Genomic DNA, 26395 nt, shown 5'->3' on the forward strand with positions numbered 1-26395 from the left:
ACAACTCAAGGATCTCCCTGTTCCCCGATTACTCTGTAGTGGTGCAGAAACAGTGTGCGAAATTCGTAGAGGTCAAGAGGAGATTGCGGGACTTGAATGTTCAATACGCTATGCTGTACCCTTCCAGGCTCTGGGTGGTGGCCCGGGATGAGGTGTTGTTCTTTGACAAGCCTTCTGCTGCTGTTCAATGGCTGGATGCTAATGGTGGGGCCCTGCGGACGGCCACTTCCCCCAGGCGAGAAGACCTTTGAGGATCGTTTCTACTTTTTGGAACTTTTGTACTCTTTTCGGCCGGTCATGGATGCTTTCGGTTCTCCTGCCTATACCTGGCACTTGATGTTACACACACTTTTCCTGTTATGATGGGAGCTCTTCTGCTGCACTAATGGTTGCTACCTCTCACATGGTTGCTAATTTTGAGGAGACTACACTGGCATCGGTGGTCCCTCTTCGGTTTCCCCCCCCCTTGGTCGTGACTGGACATGCCCTATTGACTCGTCCCTTCTCCCACACGTGGCAGACGTGTATTGCCTTTTTGTTCCCCCCTTTTTGCCTTTTTTCTGGTCCTGGACTTTGGTTCGATTTTTGCTTTTCCTGCATGTACTTTGTCGCTCTACTGCTATTATTTTACCCTATGCTGTGGATGTTCCTATTGACTGTTCTCTATGCTGGGGCTGCACCGGTTCTGTGTGGGCTGGGCGACTACTCCTGTTGCTCTCTCTATATAGCTGGGCTGTGCTGATGGAGTGTAGTGGGTTCACCCTTTCTGGGTGCCCTCTTTCACCTCCCTGGCCGGGTTAACTGACGCTCCGTGTATGGCTACATTTTGACTATGGCTGATAATATTTGTGTGATGTCCTGGAATGTGCGGGGCCTCAGCAACCCGGTAAAGAGGACGGCACCATCAAACGCCTGCAGGCAGATGTGGTTTGCCTGCAGGAGACCCATATGTCTCCTTCCACTTCCCCGTGTCTAACTCCTAGCGTATTTAGTCACCAGTTCCACTCTGTTTACTCCACTTATTCGAGAGGGATGTGTATTTTGATTAAGAAGGGGGTACGGTTTCTATGCTCAAAGTCTGTGATTGACCCTGAGGGCCGGTTTGTTTTATCCTGCCAACTAGCAAGCCTTAGGTGTGTACTTGTGCCCCCCCCCCGTATTCTGCAGGGGTACTTAAACTTATCGTGCCACATATTGCTCAACTTCCTGATGTGCCCCTGCTGATGTTGGGGGACTTTACTGCCTGGGATAGGTTTTCCTCTCACTCCGGTGGACCTATGCTGGCCGGGGGGGCTACGCCCCTTGCTCGGTTGGTGGGTGAACTCGGACTGACAGATGTCTGGTGGATGGGCCACCGTAAGGTACGAAAGTTTTCGTGCTTCTCGGCGTCACACTCGGGATTGTCTAGGATAGATCTGGGGCTGGGTAATGGTTCACTACTGCCTCTGGTGGTCGTGGCGGGGAAATCCCTTTGGAAACTCAATGCATTCTGTCTGACGCTCTTTCCTAGTTCTGATCCCCTGCCACCCAAACTAACGTCCTTTTTTGCTGACAATTTGGAATCCGCAGAGGTGGGGGTGGTGTGGGATGCGGCTAAGGCATTCATGGGAGTTCAGTTTATACGTACGGTTAATGCCATTAAAACGGACACCAGGCAATGGGAGAATACTGTGTTGGACGCAGTGACTAGAGCGGAGGAAACTTATGTTAGGGACCCGTCAGATGATACTCAGAGGTCGTGGCTGGCTGCCCAATCTATGGCCAAGTCGGTCTCGATTCAAAAGGCTGAAAACAAGCGCTTCTTCTTGCAGCAGAGGTATTTTGAAAAGGGAGAAAACACGGGTCATATGTTGGCCATGCTGGTTCGCTCGCAGCAGCCTGCGGCATTTATACCCCAGATTAAGGATCCTCAGGGGGTGCTCTGGCACGCCACAGCTGACATACGGAGAGTACTTGGGAAGTTTTATGCTGATCTTTACTCCTCTAAGATCTCGGCTGACTCACGAGAAATTGCCGATTTTTTTGGCTTCCTGCGATTTGTCTTCTCTGTCTTCCTGGGACGTGGCTGTGCTTGGGGCCCCCCTTACGGAAAATGAACTTTATGCGGCCTTGAAATCTACTAAGCCTGGTAAATCTCCGGGGGCTGATGGTATCCCGTCGGAGGTTTACAGCCGATACGCTGAACAGTTGGTGCCCGTGCTGCTGCGGGTATATAACGAAGCCTTCCGTATTGGCCGCTGTTAGGAATGCTTCATGAGCACACTGATGTGCTGTCATGAATCTGCAATCTAAAGGGTTAACCTAGAGCAGACTAATTGCAGTAATTGGCAAACAGGCTGCCTTATTTAAACAGCTCAGAAGCACTGTGTCTTTGCTGACTTGTCTGCAGCTCTTCCTGTGTTCCTGAAGCCTGCTTCCTGTTACCTGTTTGATATCCGTTTTGACCTTTGGCTTGTTCCTGACCTTGTTGACCTGCTGCCCGTCCTGACCCCCGGCTTGTTTGACCATTCTCTCGGATCTCCCTTGTCTGCTTATCTGCCTTCGGATCTTGACCGGCTTCTCCCTTGGTGGGGTGACCCTAAGGACTGCGACCTGGTATCCACACGCAGCAAAATCCATCCTCACCGCTAGAGGCTCTGGTGAAAACCGGTGGATACTTAGATTCCGCACCTCAGGTTAGCCTGTGTCACTTACCTTGGGGGTTCCCATCTAAGCACCGCCCTCTGGCACACGTGGGGCCTTCCTCTGCCATCAGGCTACCTCTTGTATCCCTAACAGCCACCTTCCTGCCTCTATGTCCGAAGCTATAGTTGTTTTCCTGCTGAAGCCTGGCAAGGATCCGCTTTTGGCGGATTCCTAAAGGCCCATATCTCTACTCACAACGGATGTTAAAATTCTAGCTAAGATACTGGCCACTAGGCTGTCCTCTGTTGTCCAGGGGGTTGTCCATAGGGATCAATCGGGGTTTATCCTGACCAGATCGACGGCACTTAATCTCTGCCGACTATTTCTGAACCTTCAGATCCCAGTAGACAACCCTGGGAACTGGGCAGTCTTTTCGCTAGATGCCGCTAAGGCATTCGATAGAGTTGAATGGGTGTACCTATGGGAAGTTCTCAAACGCTTTGGTGTGGGAGAGAACTTTCTGAACTGGGTGCGGGTACTGTACTCTGCCCCCACGGCCAGACTGAGGGTGAAAGGGGAGCTTTCTGGACCCTTCTGTTTGCACAGGGGGACTAGACAGGGCTGCCCACTATCTCCATTGCTGTTTGCCATGGCACTGGAGACCTTAGCGGCGCGGATTCGGTCCTCCCCTGACATAGTGGGGTTCAGAAGGGGCTCCCATGCAGACGTTATCTCACTCTATGCGGATGACACACTGCTCTTCCTAGGTGATACAGGGGAATCCTTGCGGGCGGTAATGTCCCTTATTGACTATTTTGGGTCCCTGTCGGGATTTTCCATAAATTGGGATAAATCAGTTTTAATGCCCCTTGATCCCATAACTCAGCCTCTTCCGGACTGTGCATCCACAGTGCGAGTGGTTGACTGCTTCAAATATTTGGGGATCCAGGTGTCTCCTGATCCTACCCAGTATATCACACTGAACCTTGTACCTCTGCTGCAAAGTTCCCTTGTCGGTGGCTGGGCGAGTCAATCTAATTAAGATGGTGTGGGCTCCTCAACTTCTTTATGTCTTGCACAACTCCCCAATCTGGATACCCAGGAAATGGTTCTACAGGATTGACTCCCAGTTCCGAGAACTGATCTGGTGCAAAAAAGTGTCTAGGATTAAATTGGCTACCCTTCAGATGGGCAAGGATAGTGGTGGCTTGGCAGTCCCCAACCCCAGAGTATATTTTCTAGCCTTCCAGGTTCAGCATATGGGGGGCTGGGGTCTTTTGGATCCATTCGATCCTATTGGGTCCTTATTGGTCCCTACTGACTCGCCTCACCCTGTCCTTGTACACCTTGAAGCGGGGTTCTCCAATATGGGGACTCGGTTACCCACACTCGCCTTGATTCGCATGATGTGGCGCTGTGTCAAGGGGATGTTGCAGATCACGGGTTACCTTCCTCAGACTCCGATTTGGCATAATCACAACTTTTCGGAACTGTTTCGTCTAGAGGGCGCGGAGATGTGGGAGGTAAGTATGTAGTATTTGGAGGCTGAAGGTACATAAGGCATTCACAGGATACAGAAGTAAGTGTCGGCCTGTATAGTCCCCAAAAACTAGCCCACATGGGTTTAACTGACAGCTAAGATCGTAGTATTCTGTGGCTGAAGGTACATTAGGCATTCACAGGATACAGAAGTAAGTGTCAGCCTGTATAGGCCCCAAAAATTAGCTCACATGGGTTTAACTGACAGCAAAGAACGTACTGTATTTGATGGCTGGAGGTACATTAGGCATTCACAGTATACAGAAGTTTTGGCCTGTATAGGCCCCAAAAATTAGCTTACATGGGTTTAACTGACAGCAGAGAACGTAGTATTTGATGGCTGGAGGTACATTAGGCATTCACACAGTATACAGAAGTAAGTGTCGGCCTGTATAGGCCCCAAAAATTAGCTCACATGGGTTTACCTGACTGGTAAGAACGTAATATTCTGTGGCTAAAGGTACATTAGGCATTCACAGGATACAGAAGTAAGTGTCAGCCATAAAAGGCACCAGAAATTAGCCCACATGGGTATACCTGACACTTACCTTCAGCCACAGAATACTTCATTCTTAGCTGTCAGTTAAACCCATGTGGGCTAATTTTTGGGGCCTATACAGGCCAACACTTACTTCTGGATGGGAGACTGCCTGGGATTACCAGGTGCTGTAGGATTTTGGCTTTTCCTTTATTCGTTGGCATTATTTTTGTTTCTCCTGAGGTACCATCTTGCCATTGCCAAGTTCAAAGGGGGTCAAGGATGGCAGTGGTGATAGCCTACGACCACATCACCCTGAACATGTCTGATCTCAGAAGCTAAGCAGGGTCGGGCCTGGTTAGTACCTGAATGGGAGACCGCCTGGGAAAACCAGGTGCTGTAGGCTTTTGGCTTTTCCTTCATTCGTTGGCTTTCTTTTTGTTTCTCATGATGTGCCATCTTGCCATGGCCAAGTTCAAAGGGGTCGAGGGTGGCCGTTGTGTGATCGCCTATGGCCACATCACCCTGAACGAGCCCGATCGCATCTGATCTTGGAAGCTAAGCAGGGTCTGGCCTGGTTAGTACCTGAATGGGAGACCGCCTGCGAAAACCAGGTGCTGTAGGCTTTTGGCTTTTCCTTCATTCGTTGGCTTTATTTTTGTTTCTCCTGAGGTGCCATCTTGCCATGGCCAAGTTCAAAGGAGTCGAGGGTGGCAGTGGTAATCGCCTATGGCCACATCACCCTTAACACGCCCGATCTCATCTGATCTCAGAAGCTAAGCAGGGTCGGACCTGGTTTGTACCTGGATGCGAGACCGCCTGGGAATACAGGTTGTTGTAGCATTTTGGCTTTTCCTTTATTCGTTGGCTTTCTTTTTGTTTCTCTTGAGGTGCCATCTTGCCATGAGCAAGTTCAAAAGGGTCGAGGGTGGCAGTGACAATCGCCTATGGCCACATCACCCTGAACGCACCCGATCGAGTCTGATTTTGGAAGCTAAGCATTGTCGGGCCTGGTTAGTACCTGGATGGGAGACCGCTTGGGAATATCAGGTGCTGTAGGCTTTTGGCTTTTCCTTTATTCGTTGGCTTTCTTTTTGTTTCTCCTGAGTTGCCATCTTGCCATGTGCAAGTTCAAAGGGGTCGAGGGTGGCAGTGATAATCGCCTATGGCCACATCACCCTGAACGCGCCAGATCTCGGAAGATAAGCAGGGTCGGGCCTGGTTAGTAGGGATGATCAAACTTTTGAAAAGTTTGGTTCGACCAGAAGACCCGAATTTCCCGAAAGTTCGGTTCAGATTCCAGAACCCCATTGAAATCAATGGGACCCGAACTTCGGTAAATAAAAAACACAATTTTGAAGCCCTAAAACCCAATAAATGCCCCTAAAATGTGCCTAGGGTTCTGGGTCATGCCCCAGGGACTATTAATCACACAAAAAAAGTTCTTAAAAATTGTCGTTTTTGATAGAGAGCCAATTATTGAAAAAATTATTGGGGAAAAAAAAAGATTTCTTTGGATTTTGTGTCTGTGGGGTCTAAAAGGTGTACCTGTGATGTTTCAGCTCTGTAGCATGTCCAGAACCAGAATTATAGCATGCCAAACCTTCAAAAATGACTTTTTTGCTCAACCGTTCCTTTCTTTTGCTCCTAATCAACTGCACAGCCAATGTGTATGATGGGGACATAATGCAGTGCACTGGAAACAAGATTAGAGTTTTTTTTTGAAAAAGGTGCTGTCTCTTTAAATGTGCATATAATTAACGGGTGTATTTTCACAATGTCAGGAACCAGACTTGAACCTGGGACCTCCAGTGTGTCTGCCAATGACTCTACTTGCTGAGCCACCTGGAATGCTGGACAGCGCATTGGACAAATCCTTAAATGACCCTGCTGTGAATCTTTATTGCCTTGAACTTTGAACCCTTTGCTCCTCCCATGAACTTCCTGTTTTAAGCCATGTCTTTGCACTTCCTGGTTGGCAGAATATTGAGCCTTCAACAGCCGATATTTCGCTTGTCTCTCCTGCTACCATCCGTATCTTTGCTACCATCCATTATCGACACTTGGCTTGTTCCTCGACTATGCTTTTGCCTAATCCCGACCTGCAACTACTTGTTACCGACCTTTGGCTATTCCTAGTCTACGCTTCTGCTTGATCCTGACCTGCTGTATCTGCTACTGGACCCTGGCTTGCTCACCTCCTGGTGGGGCAATCCTGAGGACCGTGACCTGGTACTAACACGCAGCAAAATCAATCTTCACCATTGAGGGAGTCAAACTAGGCCTTGCAGATTGCCGCATGTCTTCCTCCTCCTCCTCCACCTCAAAGCCTGCAAAAGTTCCCGAAGAATCGTCCTCCTCCTCTTCCACCCCTGGATCCTGCTCGGGCCTCTGGGAGCTAGGCATAATGGGGTCAGGATTCTCAGGATAAAGGGGGCCTTGAGAGGCAAGGAAGTCCTCCTCTTCCTCCTGCTGCTCTGCCTCCAGTGCCCTGTCCATAATGCCACGCAGAGTGTGCTCCAACAAAAACAGTACCGGTAGGGTGTCACTGATGCATGCGCTGTCCCGGCTGACCATCCTTGTGGACTCCTCAAATGCCGAGAGGACAGCACATGCATCCTTAATCAAAAGCCACTGCCGTGGTGAAAAGAAGCCCAGGCGCGCTGAGCCAGTGCTGGTGCTGTACGTGCAGAGATATTCATTGAGGGCCCTCTGCTGCATGTACAGGTGCTGCAGCATAGCCAAGGTGGAGTTCCAGCGGGTGGGCATGTCACAGACGAGGCGGTGTACCGGCAGGTGAAACTCGCGCTGCACTTCGGCCAAACGTGCAGTGGCACTGTACGACTGCCTGAAGTGATTGCACACCCTTCTTGCCATCCTTAGCACATCCTGCATTCCCGGTTATGAGTTCAAAAACCGCTGTACCACGAGATTCAGGACATGCGCCAGGCATAGCACATGGGTCAACTTTCCCTGACGAAGGGCGGCCAGGAGTTTTGACCCATTATCGGTAACCACCATCCCTGGCTGCAGCTGGCGTGGTGTCAACCACCTCTGGGCCTGTGCCTGCAGAGCCCCAAGAATCTCAGGGGCAGTATGCTGCCTGTCCCCTAGACACACAAGCTGCAGCACTGCGTGACACCTTTTGGCCTGAGACATACAATAGCCCTTTGAACGCTTACGTAGTACCTCATCATATTCAAAGGACCGTTCTGCAGAGGAGGGCATGGAGGAGGATGAGTAGGAGGAGGAGCAGAAGGGGGTAGAAGTGATCGATCTACCCGGATCAGCGACCCCACCAGCTGTTTGCAGACGTGGGGGCAACCTGGCTGCAGCACCGAGCTCTGGCTACAATCCCTTCCGCTGGCAAGCAGTGTCACCCAATGAGCAGTGACAGAAATGTACCGTCCCTGCCCATGTTTGCTTGACCAAGTGTCAGCCGTCAGGTGTATCTTACAGCTGACTGACGTGGCCAGGGACGACACTACATTGCCTTCCACATGTTGGTATAGGGATGGCAGGGCCTTACGGGCAAAGTAATGCCGACTTGGCACCTGCCACTGTGGAACTGCACATTTTGCAAAGTCACGGAAGGGAGCAGACTCTACCAGGTTAAATGGTAACAGTTGCAGAGCCAGTAGTTTTGCCAAACTACTGTTTAGATGCTGGGTATGTGGGTGGCGGGGAGTATACATTTGTTTTCGTTCCAGCATGTGTGGAATCGAAACTTGGCGTCTAGATGTTACAGCTGGTGGTGTGCTGGAGGTAGATGCGACACTGCCTGCTATATCATCATCCCTGTCAATGGAGGCTGCCAACAGGTGACGAGTGACTATAGCAGGGCCAGGAACAGACTGATGTGCAGGTGGAGCACGAGGAGCAGCGCGAGGAGGACTAGGAGGCCGACTGACCGATCTTTGGCCCTTTTGTGGGTTCTTCAAATGCTCCTGCCAACAGGCCAAGTGGTGGGTTGTCAAATGCCTGTTTAGGCAGCTTGTACCCAGGTGGTTGACATTTTTGCCACGTTTTATACCCTTCTGACAAATCTTGCAGATCGCAACTGTTCGGTCTGCATGGGATGTCTCAAAAAAGGCCCATCAAGAAGAGGTGTGTATAGTGGCCCGGGAGACAACAGGTGTGGCCTTAGATGGAGCGGGCCGTCTGCTCTCCCCTCTTGCTTGCTCTGCCTCCTCCTCAACCTCAGACCCAACATCAGACTCTATAAAGGACTGAGCATCAGGCGTGGCCCGGGAGACAACAGGTGCGGCCTTAGATGGAGCGGGCTGTCTGCTCTCCCCTCTTGCTTGCTCTGCCTCCTTCTCAACCTCAGACCCAACATCAGACTCCATAAATTACTGAGCATCAGGCTGGAGTAGATGGCCGACACTGTGGTCAAACAGCTCAGCTGACTCCTCTGCCATGTCTGAAGTTGGGTCTAAGGGAGGACGTGAGGTGGACATGGATTCATCTCTATTTGTTCTGCCAACTGCAGAAGACTGACCACTTTTCTCTGCCTGGGTCACTGTAGTTGCAGATGATGCCGATGATGAGGGTTTGGTAATATAGTCCACCACCTCCTGTACGTACTGTGGACGTATAGCTTGGCCACTGCCGGAGAACAATGCAAATGGTGGCCTGGCTGAGTACTGACCACCACGTCCACCCCGGCCTCTAGACACCCTAGAAGCTGTGCCCCTTTCCGCAGCAGGGCCACGTATGCCTTTTCTTTGTCTACCTGGCATATTTGTCACTGAGGCGTTGGCAACTCTGTGCGGTGAAAAACGCACACTGCTATACGACCCACAGTTGTCGCTGAATACAGCACAGCAGATGCGTGTCACGCACAGTTGCAAAGCCTTTTGCACAGTGGACCTAACGCTTTCAAGAACAGGCGTTAAGTTGTCACTGAGGCAATGTATTTTGCTGACTAGCAAGCACGTATACCTGCTGTAGATATATCAGCACTGTGGAACGTGCTCACTACACAGAACCCTCACACTTTCACTTTCACTTTCACCGTTCGATCATCCCTACGGGTTAGTACCTGGATGGGAGACCACCTGGGAATACCAGGTGCTGTAGGCTTTTGGCTTTTCCTTTATTCGTTGGCCTTTTTTTTGTTTCTCCTGAGGTGCCATCTTGCCATGGCCAAGTTCAAAGGGGTCGATGGTGGCAGGGGTGATTGCCTACGGCCACATCACCCTGAACACGCCCGATCCTATCTGATCTCGGTAGCTAAGCAGGGTCGGGCCTGGTTAGTACCTGGATGGGAGACCAGCTGGGAATACCAGGTGCTGTAGGCTTTTGGCTTTTCCTTTATTCGTTGGCTTTCAAGATAACAGCATGTGGTAACCAATAGCCTGAAAAAATGTTTTTGGTCAAAATGACTATTTTCATCTTTTAGAGTCTTAAAACGCTTGTTTTAGACAAGATAACTGCATTTAGTAAACCAATGGCCTGAAAAAAATTTTTTGGGGTCAAAATGACTCTATTTTTGTCTCCAAGTGTCTAAAAAGCCTTTTTTAGTCAGAATAACTGCATTTGATCACCAAAGATTTGGAAAAAATGTTTTAGTCAAAATGACTGTATTTTCGGCTTTTAGAGTCTTAAAACGCCGGTTTTAGACCAGATTTGGTAAACCAATGGCCTGAAAAAAATTTTTGGGTCAAAGTTAAATTATTTTGGTCTCCAAGTGTCTAAAAAGCATTTTTTAGTCAAAATAACTACATTTGGTCACAAAAGGTCTGACTTTTTTTTGTCAAAATTTTCATCTTTTCGTCTTTTAGAGTCTTAAACAGCCGCTTTTTAGACAAGATAACTGCATGTGGTAACCAATAGCCTGACAAAAAAATTTTTGGGTCAAAATGACTCTATTTTGGTTTTCAAGTGTCTAAAAAGCCTACAAGCCTTTTAAGACTCTAAAAGACAAAAATACAGTCATTTTGACTAAATTTTTTTCAGGGGGGCGTGGCCGAGCTGCGGGTGTGAGCGGACGTGCATGCTGTGAGCTCCGCTGTTGATCCTGGTAGTTATCCTGTGTAACTCCTTATCCTGCTCCGATTTCTACCGTCACTCGGTGCCCTGTGTTCCCTGGAGTGCGGTGATCACCCGGTGAGTCCTCCATCTTCTCTCCGTGATGTCTAAGAAGGGTAAAGAGGGAAATCCGCACAGGCCGGCCCGATCCAAGATGGCGGCGCCTCGCAGCATGCAGCACAGAAGGCCACATATCTGGAGGCTGCTCAAAAGCTTTTTGCTAAGCCTGCTGCCCGGGACCCCCAAACTCTATCTGAGGACCATCGATCCGGCTCACCGGGGTCGCATGCAGACACGGATGACACTGTTCCCTTTGGGGATCTCTCCCGCCAGATTGCTGATTGGGAGGCAGCAGATGCAGACCAGGCCCCGAGGCAATCATCTCCTACCCCGGACACAGAACCCACGTTGCGGGACATTATGGCTGCGGTTACCACCTGTACCACATCAATTACAGCCCTGACAGCGGAGTTAAAGGGGGTCAAGGCTGAGATATCGTTCATGAGACATGATATGCAGAAATTGAGGGAGAGGACAGCGGCAGTGGAAGGCAGGGTCAACTCCCTGGAGGATGACATGGCGCCTTTGCAAAGGAAAGTGAAACATACTGCCCTGCTCTCAGCCCAGCAAGCTGCTCGTCTGGATGACTTGGAGAATAGGATGAGACGGAGTAAATCAGAGCAATTGGGATCCCTGAGCGGGCGGAAGGTAAAGATCCTGTGGCTTTCATTAAACAATGGCTGCTCTCTACTTTTGGGCAAGAATCCTTTACTTCCATGTTTTCGGTGGAACGTGCTCATAGGGTGCCTATGCGACCTCTTCCTCCTGGAGCCCCCCCCCCCCCGCGCACTTTCATCTTCAAATTCCTCAATTACTAAAGCCAGGGGAATGCAGGGGAGGCTCAAGATTGACAACTCAAGGATCTCCCTGTTCCCCGATTACTCTGTAGTGGTGCAGAAACAGTGTGCGAAATTCGTAGAGGTCAAGAGGAGATTGCGGGACTTGAATGTTCAATACGCTATGCTGTACCCTTCCAGGCTCTGGGTGGTGGCCCGGGATGAGGTGTTGTTCTTTGACAAGCCTTCTGCTGCTGTTCAATGGCTGGATGCTAATGGTGGGGCCCTGCGGACGGCCACTTCCCGCAGGCGAGAAGACCTTTGAGGATCGTTTCTACTTTTTGGAACTTTTGTACTCTTTTCGGCCGGTCATGGATCCTTTCGGTTCTCCTGCCTATACCTGGCACTTGATGTTACACACACTTTTCCTGTTATGATGGGAGCTCTTCTGCTGCACTAATGGTTGCTACCTCTCACATGGTTGCTAATTTTGAGGAGACTACACTGGCATCGGTGGTCCCTCTTCGGTTTCCCCCCCCTTGGTCGTGACTGGACATGCCCTATTGACTCGTCCCTTCCCCCACACGTGGCAGACGTGTATTGCCTTTTTGTTCCCCCCTTTTTGCCTTTTTTCTGGTCCTGGACTTTGGTTCGATTTTTGCTTTTCCTGCATGTACTTTGTCGCTCTACTGCTATTATTTTACCCTATGCTGTGGATGTTCCTATTGACTGTTCTCTATGCTGGGGCTGCACCGGTTCTGTGTGGGCTGGGCGACTACTCCTGTTGCTCTCTCTATATAGCTGGGCTGTGCTGATGGGGTGTAGTGGGTTCACCCTTTCTGGGTGCCCTCTTTCACCTCCCTGGCCGGGTTAACTGACGCTCCGTGTATGGCTACATTTTGACTATGGCTGATAATATTTGTGTGATGTCCTGGAATGTGCGGGGCCTCAGCAACCCGGTAAAGAGGACGGCGGTGCTCCGCACCATCAAACGCCTGCAGGCAGATGTGGTTTGCCTGCAGGAGACCCATATGTCTCCTTCCACTTCCCCGTGTCTAGCTCCTAGCGTATTTAGTCACCAGTTCCACTCTGTTTACTCCACTTATTCGAGAGGGATGTGTATTTTGATTAAGAAGGGGGTACGGTTTCTATGCTCAAAGTCTGTGATTGACCCTGAGGGCCGGTTTGTTTTATCCTGCCAACTAGCAAGCCTTAGGTGTGTACTTGTGCCCCCCCCGTATTCTGCAGGGGTACTTAAACTTATCGTGCCACATATTGCTCAACTTCCTGATGTGCCCCTCCTGATGTTGGGGGACTTTACTGCCTGGGATAGGTTTTCCTCTCACTCCGGTGGACCTATGCTGGCCGGGGGGGCTACGCCCCTTGCTCGGTTGGTGGGTGAACTCGGACTGACAGATGTCTGGTGGATGGGCCACCGTAAGGTACGAAAGTTTTCGTGCTTCTCGGCGTCACACTCGGGATTGTCTAGGATAGATCTGGGGCTGGGTAATGGTTCACTACTGCCTCTGGTGGTCGTGGCGGGGAAATCCCTTTGGAAACTCAATGCATTCTGTCTGACGCTCTTTCCTAGTTCTGATCCCCTGCCACCCAAACTAATGTCCTTTTTTGCTGACAATTTGGAATCCGCAGAGGTGGGGGTGGTGTGGGATGCGGCTAAGGCATTCATGGGAGGTCAGTTTATACGTACGGTTAATGCCATTAAAACGGACACCAGGCAATGGGAGAATACTGTGTTGGACGCAGTGACTAGAGCGGAGGAAACTTATGTTAGGGACCCGTCAGATGATACTCAGAGGTCGTGGCTGGCTGCCCAATCTATGGCCAAGTCGGTCTCGATTCAAAAGGCTGAAAACAAGCGCTTCTTCTTGCAGCAGAGGTATTTTGAAAAGGGAGAAAACACGGGTCATATGTTGGCCATGCTGGTTCGCTCGCAGCAGCCTGCGGCATTTATACCCCAGATTAAGGATCCTCAGGGGGTGCTCTGGCACGCCACAGCTGACATACGGAGAGTACTTGGGAAGTTTTATGCTGATCTTTACTCCTCTAAGATCTCGGCTGACTCACGAGAAATTGCCGATTTTTTTGGCTTCCTGCGATTTGCCTTCTCTGTCTTCCTGGGACGTGGCTGTGCTTGGGGCCCCCCTTACGGAAAATGAACTTTATGCGGCCTTGAAATCTACTAAGCCTGGTAAATCTCCGGGGGCTGATGGTATCCCGTCGGAGGTTTACAGCCGATACGCTGAACAGTTGGTGCCCGTGCTGCTGCGGGTATATAACGAAGCCTTCCGTATTGGCCGCTGTTAGGAATGCTTCATGAGCACACTGATGTGCTGTCATGAATCTGCAATCTAAAGGGTTAACCTAGAGCAGACTAATTGCAGTAATTGGCAAACAGGCTGCCTTATTTAAACAGCTCAGAAGCACTGTGTCTTTGCTGACTTGTCTGCAGCTCTTCCTGTGTTCCTGAAGCCTGCTTCCTGTTACCTGTTTGATATCCGTTTTGACCTTTGGCTTGTTCCTGACCTTGTTGACCTGCTGCCCGTCCTGACCCCCGGCTTGTTTGACCATTCTCTCGGATCTCCCTTGTCTGCTTATCTGCCTTCGGATCATGACCGGCTTCTCCCTTGGTGGGGCGACCCTGAGGACTGCGACCTGGTATCCACACGCAGCAAAATCCATCCTCCCCACTAGAGGCTCTGGCGAAAACCGGTGGATACTTAGATTCCGCACCTCAGGTTAGCCTGTGTCACTTACCTTGGGGGTTCCCGTCTAAGCTCCGCCCTCTGGCACACGTGGGGCCTTCCTCTGCCATCAGGCTACCACTTGTATCCCTAACGGTACAAGTCAGCATTGACGGAGCCTGCAAGAGAAGCCTCACCGTTGGAAGAGATCTGCCAACACCTCGCAGCCCTATCTCAAACCGTAAAGTCGCTTCAAGACGGCTACACACAGCTAGAGGAAAGGCTGCTCTCTACGACACTTCAGGGGGATCCTCCTGTATTATCTGCTTCCTCTCCTGCTGCAGCACTCTCTGCACCTGCTTCTGGCCCTACCGTAGTGATGCTGCCACCAGAACCTCGAGTTCCTGCTCCCAAAAAATATTACGGGGATCGCGGTAAATTCCGCGCCTTTCGCAATGCCTGCCAGCTGTATTTCTCCCTGCAACCTCGAACCTTTTCTTTGGAGACCACCAAGGTGGGGTTTGTTATCTCCCTGCTCCTAGGCGAACCCCAGTCCTGGGTTCATCGGCTCCTTGAAGAGGGCAGCCCCCATTAAACTCCTTACGGTAATTTTTTGAGGCCATGGCACAGCTCTATGATGACCCGCAGCGATCCTCCACCGCAGAAGCTGTGCTTCATGTTCTTCAGCAGGGTCGCAGGCCCGTAGAACACTACATCACTGACTTCCGCCGCCTCAGTTCCGATACATCCTGGAACGAAACAGCACTCCGGTATCAGTTCCATCTCGGCTTGTCAGAAGGACTGAAGGACGAGCTGGCGCGGGTAGGTGTCCCCAATGCCTTGAAAGATTTGATTTCCCAGGCCATTCAAATCGACCGGTGGCTACGGGAGCGCAGAGCAGAACACTCTCCGCAGCCGTTCAGACCAGCCTGGATGCTACCACGAGTTGCTCATCCTGCATACTTTTCTTCTGCTGGGTCAGCTCTTACCAACCCCGCTCCCGCTGAAGTCGCCTCAGATACGCCTGAACCTATACAACTTGGGATCATACGGCCTGCTTTGTCCCCAGAGGAGAGACGCCGTCGCCAGTTGGGTAACCTGTGCCTGTATTGCGGTGAAGCTGGACACTATGTGCGCTCCTGCCCGGCAAAATACCATAAGTTCATGCCGGCCTCACCATCTGTTGCCAGTTCCTCCCACCTAGCCTTTCCTGTGTCATTACAGCTTCCGGAAGGACTCGTCCCAGTTACCGCAATCATTGACTTGGGAGCCTGCCGTTGTTTCATTGATCGCTCGTTCGCCCTGCAACATGGCGTACCTCTCCGGCTCAAAACTCAGGACCTCACCATCTTCCTGGCTGATGGCTCCCACGTCAAATCCGGGCCCGTGACCCAAGAAACTTTTCCCCTTCCTATGGTCTCCTCCTCCAGCCATAAGGAACTGATTAGCCTGGATGTTATCACATCCTCCTTATTTCCCATTATCCTGGGATTACCAGGGTTGCAAGCACATAACCCGCAAGTCAATTGGATCACAGGCACCATCCAGTCCTCTACCCATGTCAGATGCCCTTTATTGGCCCGACGTTTGAGGATTTTGATATATGACTCTAACCAGCATTTACATATTACACCATTTCAGACTCAGAGAGGTGCTTCCACACATTTATGATCTGTGCCAAATCTACTAGGGTTGTGGCATTACCACTAGGGACTGACACCTTGCCAGAGTTGGCAGCAGGAACATTACCTGCTGTTGACATTTTTAATGCATTTCTATTACATTCATAATTAATAAAAAAAAATTCCAAAAAAAAAAAAAAAAACATTTTTTTTTTTTTTTAAAGTTATTGATTATGTCACCTGATCAATATTTATGATTGGCATATGTAAGAAATCAATAATGATCTCAGCAGTGCCTCCATTATATGTAAGAATATTTAATAATAAATATCTTGCGCTCGTACTTAATTATGTCAGAATATTTATACTGCTCTGAATATAGCAGTGTAATTATTTATGGTTAATAAGCAAAGATCTGTGAAAAAGGAGAGTCTTCACCTATTGCCATAAATCAATGTCGTGAATTCTTTTTAATTGATTAATTTCTTTTTAAAAGCATATACCAATCTTAGTGAGTACAGTCTACAGCGTGGAATATATATAAAAATATTTATTCTCAAGACATGCAAACACGATATATGATCAAACAAGAAATGACACAAAAAGATAACTTCTACATAAAAAATACTAACTTCAAACAATCAATGCAATGTGATGTTTAGCTCAATAATGAAAGTGAAAGTAAAACAAAGTGAAACTAAAACAAAGTGAAAGTGAAACCAAAGTAAAAGCAAGATTACCATTTCTTCCCAGGTATAGCATAAGCCATAAATTAATGTTCTATATAAACAGACTACAATGGTCTGCGAATCACAGGGCCCAAAGTCATTCCACTGCAGAAGGAATGAGAATAAGCCATGCAAAACGGAAAACTTAAAATTGCAAATAATGCACTTAATCTGATATTAATAAAAATGTATAAAAACAAAAATCAGCTTTTTAGAGAAAAATATACCATGGCTTATACGGCTGGGATTGTAATCTCATTACCCTTAAATATGCAATATAAAACATATAAGGAAGGAATAAACAATTGTTGAATAAAATCAAATAACATAGCAAGGCATATTTACCACACTTATGGCTGCTAGCTTCAAATCGTTACCAGAGTCCTAAGATGGATGCTTTTCTTAAGATGGTGGATTCCCTTCAAGTTTCAGATGAATGATGGACCAGGGAGTATGTCTGGATGAGTCTATTGAAAAATGTAATAGCGTGTGTGGTGTAAGTGTAAGATGTGTTGTCAGTAGTGTAAAGTGTGATGTGTGTCCTCTCTCTCATCTGGGTTGGTCTTTTATATGGTAAAAACAAAGAGCTATAAAAATTACCATAAGTAAAACCCAGAGGGATGAAACAATATCCCAATTGGTTGGGATATTCTATACCTAAACTAGTGAGGTCAGAGACACACCCCTATTGATAATTAACCCCATACTTGGATAATAAAATAAGGATGATTTCTCTATATGTAAGATTAATCATATAACACAACATAAAACTTTGTCCAGACTTCCAGTACATACATAAATGTCCACCTTCACCTTGGCAAGTAATGCCATTCCAATAATTATATTATTTAACACAATATAATATTTTTATATGGGAAATCTGAAATTATCTCAAAACTGCACCTGGTATTTTGTCTCCAGAGGGCAGTATCGTACCGTTCATTAGATTTTGTATTCTGTTTATTATTTTGTTTTTTAGGGTCTTATAAAGACGGTTTTAGACAAGATAACTGCAGTTTGTCTCCAATGGCCTGAACAAATTTTTTGGGTCAAAATGATTGTATTTTGGTCTTCAAAGTGTCTAAAAAAGCCTTTTTTAGTCAAAAGAACTGCATTTGGTCACCAAAGGTCTGAAAACATTTTTTAGTCAAAATGACTGTATTTTTGGCTTTTAGAGTCTTAAAAAGCCGGTTTTAGACAAGATAACTGCATTTTGTCTACAATGGCCTGAAAAAACTATTTGGGTCAAAATGACTGTATTTTGGTCTTCAAGTGTCTAAAAAGCCTTTTTTAGTCAAAATAACTGCATCTGGTCACCAAAGGCCTGGAAAAAAAGAATTAGTCAAATGACTTTATTTTTGTCTTTTAGAGTCTTAAAAAGCCGGTTTTAGACAAGATAACTGCATTTTGTCTACAATGGCCTGAAAAAAATTTTTGGGTCAAAATGACTGTATTTTGGGTCTTCAAGTGTCTAAAAAGCCTTTTTTAGTCAAAATAACTGCATTTGGTCACCAAAGGTCTGAAAAAAAATTTTAAGTCAAAATGACTGTATTTTTGTCTTTTAGTCTTAAAAAGCCGGTTTTAGACAAGATAACTGCATTTGGTCTCCAATGGCCTACAAAACTATGTGGGTCACAATGACTGTATTTTGGTCTTCAAGTGTCTAAAAAGCCTTTTTTAGTCAAAAGAACTGCATTTGGTCACCAAAGGTCTGAAAACATTTCTTAGTCAAATTGACTGTATTTTTGTCTTTTAAAGTCTTAAAAAGCCGGTTTTAGACAAGATAACTGCATTTTGTCTCCAATGGCCTGAAATTTTTTTGGGTCAAAATTACTGTATTTTGGTCTCCAGGTGTATAAAAACCCTTTTTTAGTCAAAATAACTGCATTTGGTCACCAAAGGTCTGAAAAAAAATTTAGTCAAAATGACTATTTTTGTCTTTTAGATTCTTAAAAAGCCGGTTTAGACAAGATAACTGCATTTTGCTATGTTATTGGAATTTATTGTATGTCAATATTGCATTTATTATGTTATCAATGTGCATGCAAAATAAATCAGATTACATGTATACTCTTCATGTTTTTTTGTTTGGACATGTATGCACATATACTTTTCTATATATACAATCTCTATGGTCATCTCAACCACACGCCTCATTTAAAGTCCCACACAATCCCCCTTTGTTTCAATTGATATTAGGGATGGAGATACAATATTTGTAACCTCATTTAAAGTCCCGCCCCCTTTTTCCCCCTTTCCTTATTACGATTAGGGATGGAGGCGTGTGACGTGTCTGACCATACCCTGTTATTGTGCAAACATTGTGTTACATCCAGGGGCCGGCCCCGTGGATCTTTGGGGTCGGTTAGTACTCACCCTGGTTTGGTACACACGATTTCTCACATTCAGGGCACTGGCACCTAATTTCTAGTGGCCATCATCTACGGTTTTATCTATATGATTTATATTAATTGCTATACTTTTACCCAACTTACATTGTCCATTTTCTACATAGCATTATCCCCCCTTCCCTGGGTGTTTGCCATTTGCTGTGTCTTTCCTTGTTTGGTTGCCCCGGGAGCTGCGATGCGCCCTGGCTCCCCTCCCCCTCCTCCTCCATCCTAGTGATGCGGGGGTGGGGGCGTGTTTAGCCACGGCGCATCGGCGCCACGCCCCTTCCGTGTTGGTTAAGACGCCGCATTGTCGGCGGTCTGACCGACACGCTGACTTACCATCATGTCCCTCCATGAGGCGCCGGCTCCCGCTGGACTGCGGCTGGCGGCCTCCGGTGCTTCTTCTTTGGAGTGGCTGCGTGACGCTGGGAGCTGTCCCAGTGCACTGCTTGGGTTTAACACCACATTCTTGGATCCCCACTTCAAGGCATTACTTATACTTGGTAACTATACCTTATGTTTGGTTTCTTATGCTGTTTCTATTTCACACATGTTCACTTCATTTTTCATTTACCTTGGGTGAGCTCTTTGATCTTCATGCACAAGGCACTATTGATACTGGGATATATACTTGGATATTTCAGCTATTACCCTCACTTTTCCACTTTTTTTACGCTTTTCATCTCTTGTCTAGCAATTTGGTTCCCTACCTTATTTTCACTCCACATTGTTATATTTATTTTTCTACCCATTCACCTTGGTTCAGCTTTTATTTTGGGTCACTCTGGTTTCTCCCTATATTCACTGTATGGTCTTCACCCATTCACTCTCACCTGGTTCCTTATAATTACTGATACTCGCACCATCTTCACAACCCCTATGTGGCATCCTACTTTGATCTTTTCATCATGCTTTCAATTTCTGGCTCTAGGAGCTTATCCATCTTCTCAATATTCTTCATTTCTAATACTCCATCACTTTGTTGTAATGCAATGCACATTCAGTGCAATATATATACTTAATTTCATTATTGATACTTTATGACATGACTTATTGAGATACTTGTTATTCCTCTTACTACCCAGATTCTTTCACTACAAATTCTGTGTTCACCCTTGTGCGTGCCTGGTACTGTTCCCTCAGCTCCCGGGCCAGACGATATGGAGGTCCTTCTATGGCAAATTCCTTGAGGCTACAGCCTTTACTCTATTGTAAGCAATTCCATTTAAAACAACATATTTTTAATTGGGTGTCCATACTACCAGATACATTGTGATTTCATTTATTCTCCCCTTTATAGTTAACCCATTGCACCAGCTCCTGAGGAAGTGTTACAAATACACGAAACGCGTCGAGCATACATGATGCAATTACTATGGAGTATTTACTACTTTGTTGCGGAATGTTTTAGAATCCAATTTATATTTTTATGCTATGTAATTGGTTGTGATATGCTATGTTATTGGAATTTATTGTATGTCAATATTGCATTTATTATTATCAATGTGCATGCAAAATAAATCAGATTACATGTATACTCTTCATGTTTTTTTGTTTGGACATGTATGCACATATACTTTTCTATATATACAATCTCTATGGTCATCTCAACCACACGCCTCATTTAAAGTCCCACACAATCCCCCTTTGTTTCAATTGATATTAGGGATGGAGATACAATATTTGTAACCTCATTTAAAGTCCCGCCCCCTTTTTCCCCCTTTCCTTATTCCTTCCTTATATGTTTTATATTGCATATTTAAGGGTAATGAGATTACAATCCCAGCCGTATAAGCCATGGTATATTTTTCTCTAAAAAGCTGATTTTTGTTTTTATACATTTTTATTAATATCAGATTAAGTGCATTATTTGCAATTTTAAGTCTTCCGTTTTGCATGGCTTATTCTCATTCCTTCTGCAGTGGAATGACTTTGGGCCCTGTGATTCGCAGACCATTGTAGTCTGTTTATATAGAACATTAATTTATGGCTTATGCTATACCTGGGAAGAAATGGTAATCTTGCTTTTACTTTGGTTTCACTTTCACTTTGTTTTAGTTTCACTTTGTTTTACTTTCACTTTCATTATTGAGCTAAACATCACATTGCATTGATTGTTTGAAGTTAGTATTTTTTATGTAGAAGTTATCTTTTTGTGTCATTTCTTGTTTGATCATATATCGTGTTTGCATGTCTTGAGAATAAATATTTTTATATATATTCCACGCTGTAGACTGTACTCACTAAGATTGGTATATGCTTTTAAAAAGAAATTAATCAATTAAAAAGAATTCACGACATTGATTTATGGCAATAGGTGAAGACTCTCCTTTTTCACAGATCTTTGCTTATTAACCATAAATAAATACACTGCTATATTCAGAGCAGTATAAATATTCTGACATAATTAAGTACGAGCGCAAGATATTTATTATTAAATATTCTTACAACGCTATCGGAGCCTTGGCCAAGGTGTCCTGCAGAAGTTTGTTATTACTCGTGAAGAAGTCAATGGTGACCTGAACTGCGGGCACTCTGGAATCAGATGGGACGTCGGGCAGAAAGGAAGGATGAAAACCATAATTGGCAAAGAAGGGAGATTGCCCGGTAACGGAATGTCGTGAATTATTAAAGGCAAATTCCGCAAATGGTAGTAATGCTACCCAGTCGTCCTGGACGAAGGTGGTAAAGCACCGGAGATATTGTTCCAGGGTCTGGTTTGTCCTCTCTGTTTGCCCGTTCGTCTGCGGGTGGTAAGCTGAGGACATAGATAATTCAATTTTTAGTAGCTTACACAAGGCCCTCCAAAAGCGGGACGTGAACTGTACCCCTCTGTCCGAGATAATGTTCGTGGGTACCCCGTGGAGTCGCACGATCTCCCTAATGAAGACTTCTGCAGTTTCTTTTGCAGAGGGGGCACCTTTGAGGGGTAGAAAGTGGGCCATCTTAGTAAGCCGGTCTACAACCACAAAAATGGCAGAGCACCCGGCCGAAGGTGGAAGTTCCAGGATAAAGTCCATGGCGATAGTTTGCCAGGGCCAGTCAGGGATTGGGAGTGGTCTGAGGAGACCCCACGCCTTACTTCTGGTAGTTTTACTTCTGGAGCAAGAAACACAGGAAGACACATAACTTCTGCAGTCTTTTCCCATCTCAGGCCACCAGAAGGTGCATTGCATGAGGTCAAGGGTCCTATGAACACCAAAATGGCCAGCCAGAGGGTGGTCATGGCAGGCAGCTAGAACCAAAACTCTGACTCCCTCCGGGACAAATATTTTGTCCTTAGCCCACAACAAAGCATCCTTGCGTGACAGGGGTATCCCAGGTGGACCGGAAATTTTGGCAGAGGCTTGCTCAAGATGGGATTTCAGGCTAGTGAGCAGGAAGTTTTTCTCTGACAGGATAGTGTCAGGTACCAACTCTTCTTTAGTATTATCAAACATCCGGGACAGGGAATCCGGTTCGACATTTTTCGACCCGGGCCAATAGGTGATATGGAACGAGAATCTGGAGAAGAAGAGTGCCCATCGGGCCTGGCGGGGTCTAAGTCGCTTTGCAGATCTTAAGTACTCAAGGTTCTTATGATCGGTAAATATAAGAATCGGGTGTGATGCTCCTTCTAGTAGATATCTCCACTCTTTGAGAGTGGCTTTGATAGCCAGGAGTTCCCGGTCCCCGACATCATAGTTTTTCTCCGCGGGAGAGAGTTTCCGGGAAAAGAAGGCTATTGGGTGAGTTAAGTCTCTAGTTCCCTGTCTTTGGGAGATGACTGCCCCGACCGCAACGTCCAATGCGTCTACCTCCAGGAGATAGGGTAAGGCAGGATCCGGGTGACTTAGGATAGGGGCAGAGGTAAAATGTTTTTTAAGAACCGAGAAGGCGGACTGAGCTTCTGGGGTCCACTGGAAGTGGACGTTCTTCTTAGTAAGGTGAGTAATAGGGGCTATGATGTTAGAGAACCCCTTAATGAACCTCCTATAAAAATTAGTGAAGCCAACGAAGCGCTGTACTCCCTTTTTGTCTGATGGAGGTGGCCAGTCCAGAATTGCAGAGACCTTCTGAGGATCCATCTCTATTCCTTCTGTGGAAATTATTAACCCCAGAAACGGGATACTGTTCTGCTCAAAAACGCACTTCTCGGCCTTGGCGTAGAGACCATGCTGGCGAAGGCGACCGAGGACATTTCGAACGTGCTCGCGATGCTGCTCTAGGGATGTTGAGAAGATTAGGATGTCATCCAAGTATACGATGATGAAGATATCCAATCAATCCCTGAAGATGTCGTTCACAAAGTGTTGGAACGTGGCAGGAGCATTACAAAGGCCAAATGGCATTACCAGGTATTCGAAATGTCCGAATCTAGTGCGGAAAGCAGTCTTCCATTCGTCGCCCTCTCGAATGCGCACCAAGTTGTACGCCCCACGAAGATCCAGCTTAGTAAACAGGATGGCAGATCTGAGTCTCTGAAAGAGTTCGGGGACTAGAGGAAGGGGATAACGGTTTTTAATAGTAACTTTATTTAAATCCCTATAATCGATGCAGGGTCGGAGGGTGTGATCCTTCTTCTCTACGAAGAAGATACCTGCCCCTGCTGGAGAGGTAGAGGGACAGATGAACCCCTTCTTCAGACTTTCGTCTACATAGTCCTTTAAGACGTCCAGCTCACGTTCAGAAAGTGGGTAAATCCGGCCAAACGGGATTTCGGCTCCTGGGAGCAAGTCGATGGGGCAGTCATATGGACGGTGGGGGGGCAAGGTCTCTGCTCCCCGTTTGCTGAATACGTCCAGGAAATCATGGTATGCGTTGGGCACCACAGAACATACATCAGGTTCGGATTCAAGACAGAACAGAGTCTTGGGGAATTCAGGAGGAGCGGGTAGACAGGAATTCTTGCAGTAAAGAGAAGGGAACTGGATGATGCCTGTGATCCAATTGACTTGCGGGTTATGTGCTTGCAACCACGGTAATCCCAGGACAATGGGAAATAAGGAGGATGTGATAACATCCAGGCTAATCAGTTCCTTATGGCCGGAGGAGGAGACCATAGGAAGGGGAAAAGTTTCTTGGGTCACGGGCCCGGATTTGATGTGGGAGCCATCAGCCAGGAAGATGGTGAGGTCCTGAGTCTTGAGCCGGAGAGGTACGCCATGTTGCAGGGCGAACGAGCGATCAATGAAACAACGGCAGGCTCCCAAGTCAATGATTGCGGTAACTGGGACGAGTCCTTCCGGAAGCTGTAATGACACAGGAAAGGCTAGGTGGGAGGAACTGGCAACAGATGGTGAGGCCGGCATGAACTTATGGTATTTTGCCGGGCAGGAGCGCACATAGTGTCCAGCTTCACCGCAATACAGGCACAGGTTACCCAACTGGCGACGGCGTCCCTCCTCCGGGGACAAAGCAGGCCGTATGATCCCAAGTTGTATAGGTTCAGGCGTATCTGAGGCGACTCCAGCGGGAGCGGGGTTGGTAAGAGCTGACCCAGCAGAAGAAAAGTATGCAGGATGAGCAACTCGTGGTAGCATCCAGGCTGGTCTGAACGGCTGCGGAGATCGTTCTGCTCTGCACTCCCGTAGCCTCCAGTCGATTTGAATGGCCTGGGAAATCAAATCTTCCAAGGCATTGGGGACACCTACCCGCGCCAGCTCGTCCTTCAGTCCTTCTGACAAGCCGAGACGGAACTGATACCGGAGTGCTGCTTTGTTCCAGGACGTAACGGAACTGAGGCGGCGGAAGTCAGTGACGTAGTGTTCTACGGGCCTGCGACCCTGCTGAAGAACATGAAGCGCAGCTTTTGCGGTGGAGGATCGCTGCGGGTCATCATAGAGCTGTGCCATGGCCTCAAAAAATTACCGTAAGGAGTTTAATGGGGGCTGCCCTCTTCAAGGAGCCGATGAACCCAGGACTGGGGTTCGCCTAGGAGCAGGGAGATAACAAACCCCACCTTGGTGGTCTCCAAAGAAAAGGTTCGAGGTTGCAGGGAGAAATACAGCTGGCAGGCGTTGCGAAAGGCGCGGAATTTACCGCGATCCCCGGAATATTTTTCGGGAGCAGGAACTCGAGGTTCTGGTGGCAGCATCACTACGGTAGGGCCAGAAGCAGGTGCAGAGAGTGCTGCAGCAGGAGAGGAAGCAGATAATACAGGAGGATCCCCCTGAAGTGTCGTAGAGAGCAGCCTTTCCTCTAGCTGTGTGTAGCCGTCTTGAAGCGACTTTACGGTTTGAGATAGGGCTGCGAGGTGTTGGCAGATCTCTTCCAATGGTGAGGCTTCTCTTGCAGGCTCCGTCATGGCTGACTTGTACTGTTAGGGATACAAGTGGTAGCCTGATGGCAGAGGAAGGCCCCACGTGTGCCAGAGGGCAGAGCTATGACGGGAACCCCCAAGGTAAGTGACACAGGCTAACCTGAGGTGCGGAATCTAAGTATCCACCGGTTTTCTCCAGAGCCTCTAGTGGGGAGGATGGATTTTGCTGCGTGTGGATACCAGGTCGCAGTCCTCAGGGTCGCCCCACCAAGGGAGAAACCAGATAAGCAGACAAGGGAGATCCAAGAGAATGGTCAAACAAGCCGGGGGTCAGGACGGGCAGCAGGTCAACAAGGTCAGGAACAAGCCAAAGGTCAAAACGGATATCAAACAGGTAACAGGAAGCAGGCTTCAGGAACACAGGAAGAGCTGCAGACAAGTCAGCAAAGACACAGTGCTTCTGAGCTGTTTAAATAAGGCAGCCTGTTTGCCAATTACTGCAATTAGTCTGCTCTAGGTTAACCCTTTAGATTGCAGATTCATGACAGCACATCAGTGTGCTCAGGAAGCATTCCTAACAGCGGCCAATACGGAAGGCTTCGTTATATACCCGCAGCAGCACGGGCACCAACTGTTCAGCGTATCGGCTGTAAACCTCCGACGGGATACCATCAGCCCCCGGAGATTTACCAGGCTTAGTAGATTTCAAGGCCGCATAAAGTTCATTTTCCGTAAGGGGGGCCCCAAGCACAGCCACGTCCCAGGCAGACAGAGAAGGCAAATCGCAGGAAGCCAAAAAAAACGGCAATTTCTCGTGAGTCAGCCGAGATCTTAAAGGAGTAAAGATCAGCATAAAACTTCCCAAGTACTCTCCGTATGTCAGCCGTGGCATGCCAGAGCACCCCCTGAGGATCCTTAATCTGGGGTATAAATGCCGCAGGCTGCTGCGAGCGAACCAGCATGGCCAACATATGACCCGTGTTTTCTCCCTTCTCAAAATACCTCTGCTGCAAGAATAAGCGCTTGTTTTCAGCCTTTTGAATCGAGACCGACTTGGCCATAGATTGGGCAGCCAGCCACGACCTCTGAGTATCATCTGACGGGTCCCTAACATAAGTTTCCCCCGCTCTAGTCACTGCGTCCAACACAGTATTCTCCCATTGCCTGGTGTCCGTTTTAATGGCATTAACCGTACGCA

The sequence above is a fragment of the Pelophylax lessonae genome, assembly GCF_965119305.1.
Source record: "Pelophylax lessonae genome assembly, chromosome: 8".
NCBI classification, from domain to species: domain Eukaryota; kingdom Metazoa; phylum Chordata; class Amphibia; order Anura; family Ranidae; genus Pelophylax; species Pelophylax lessonae.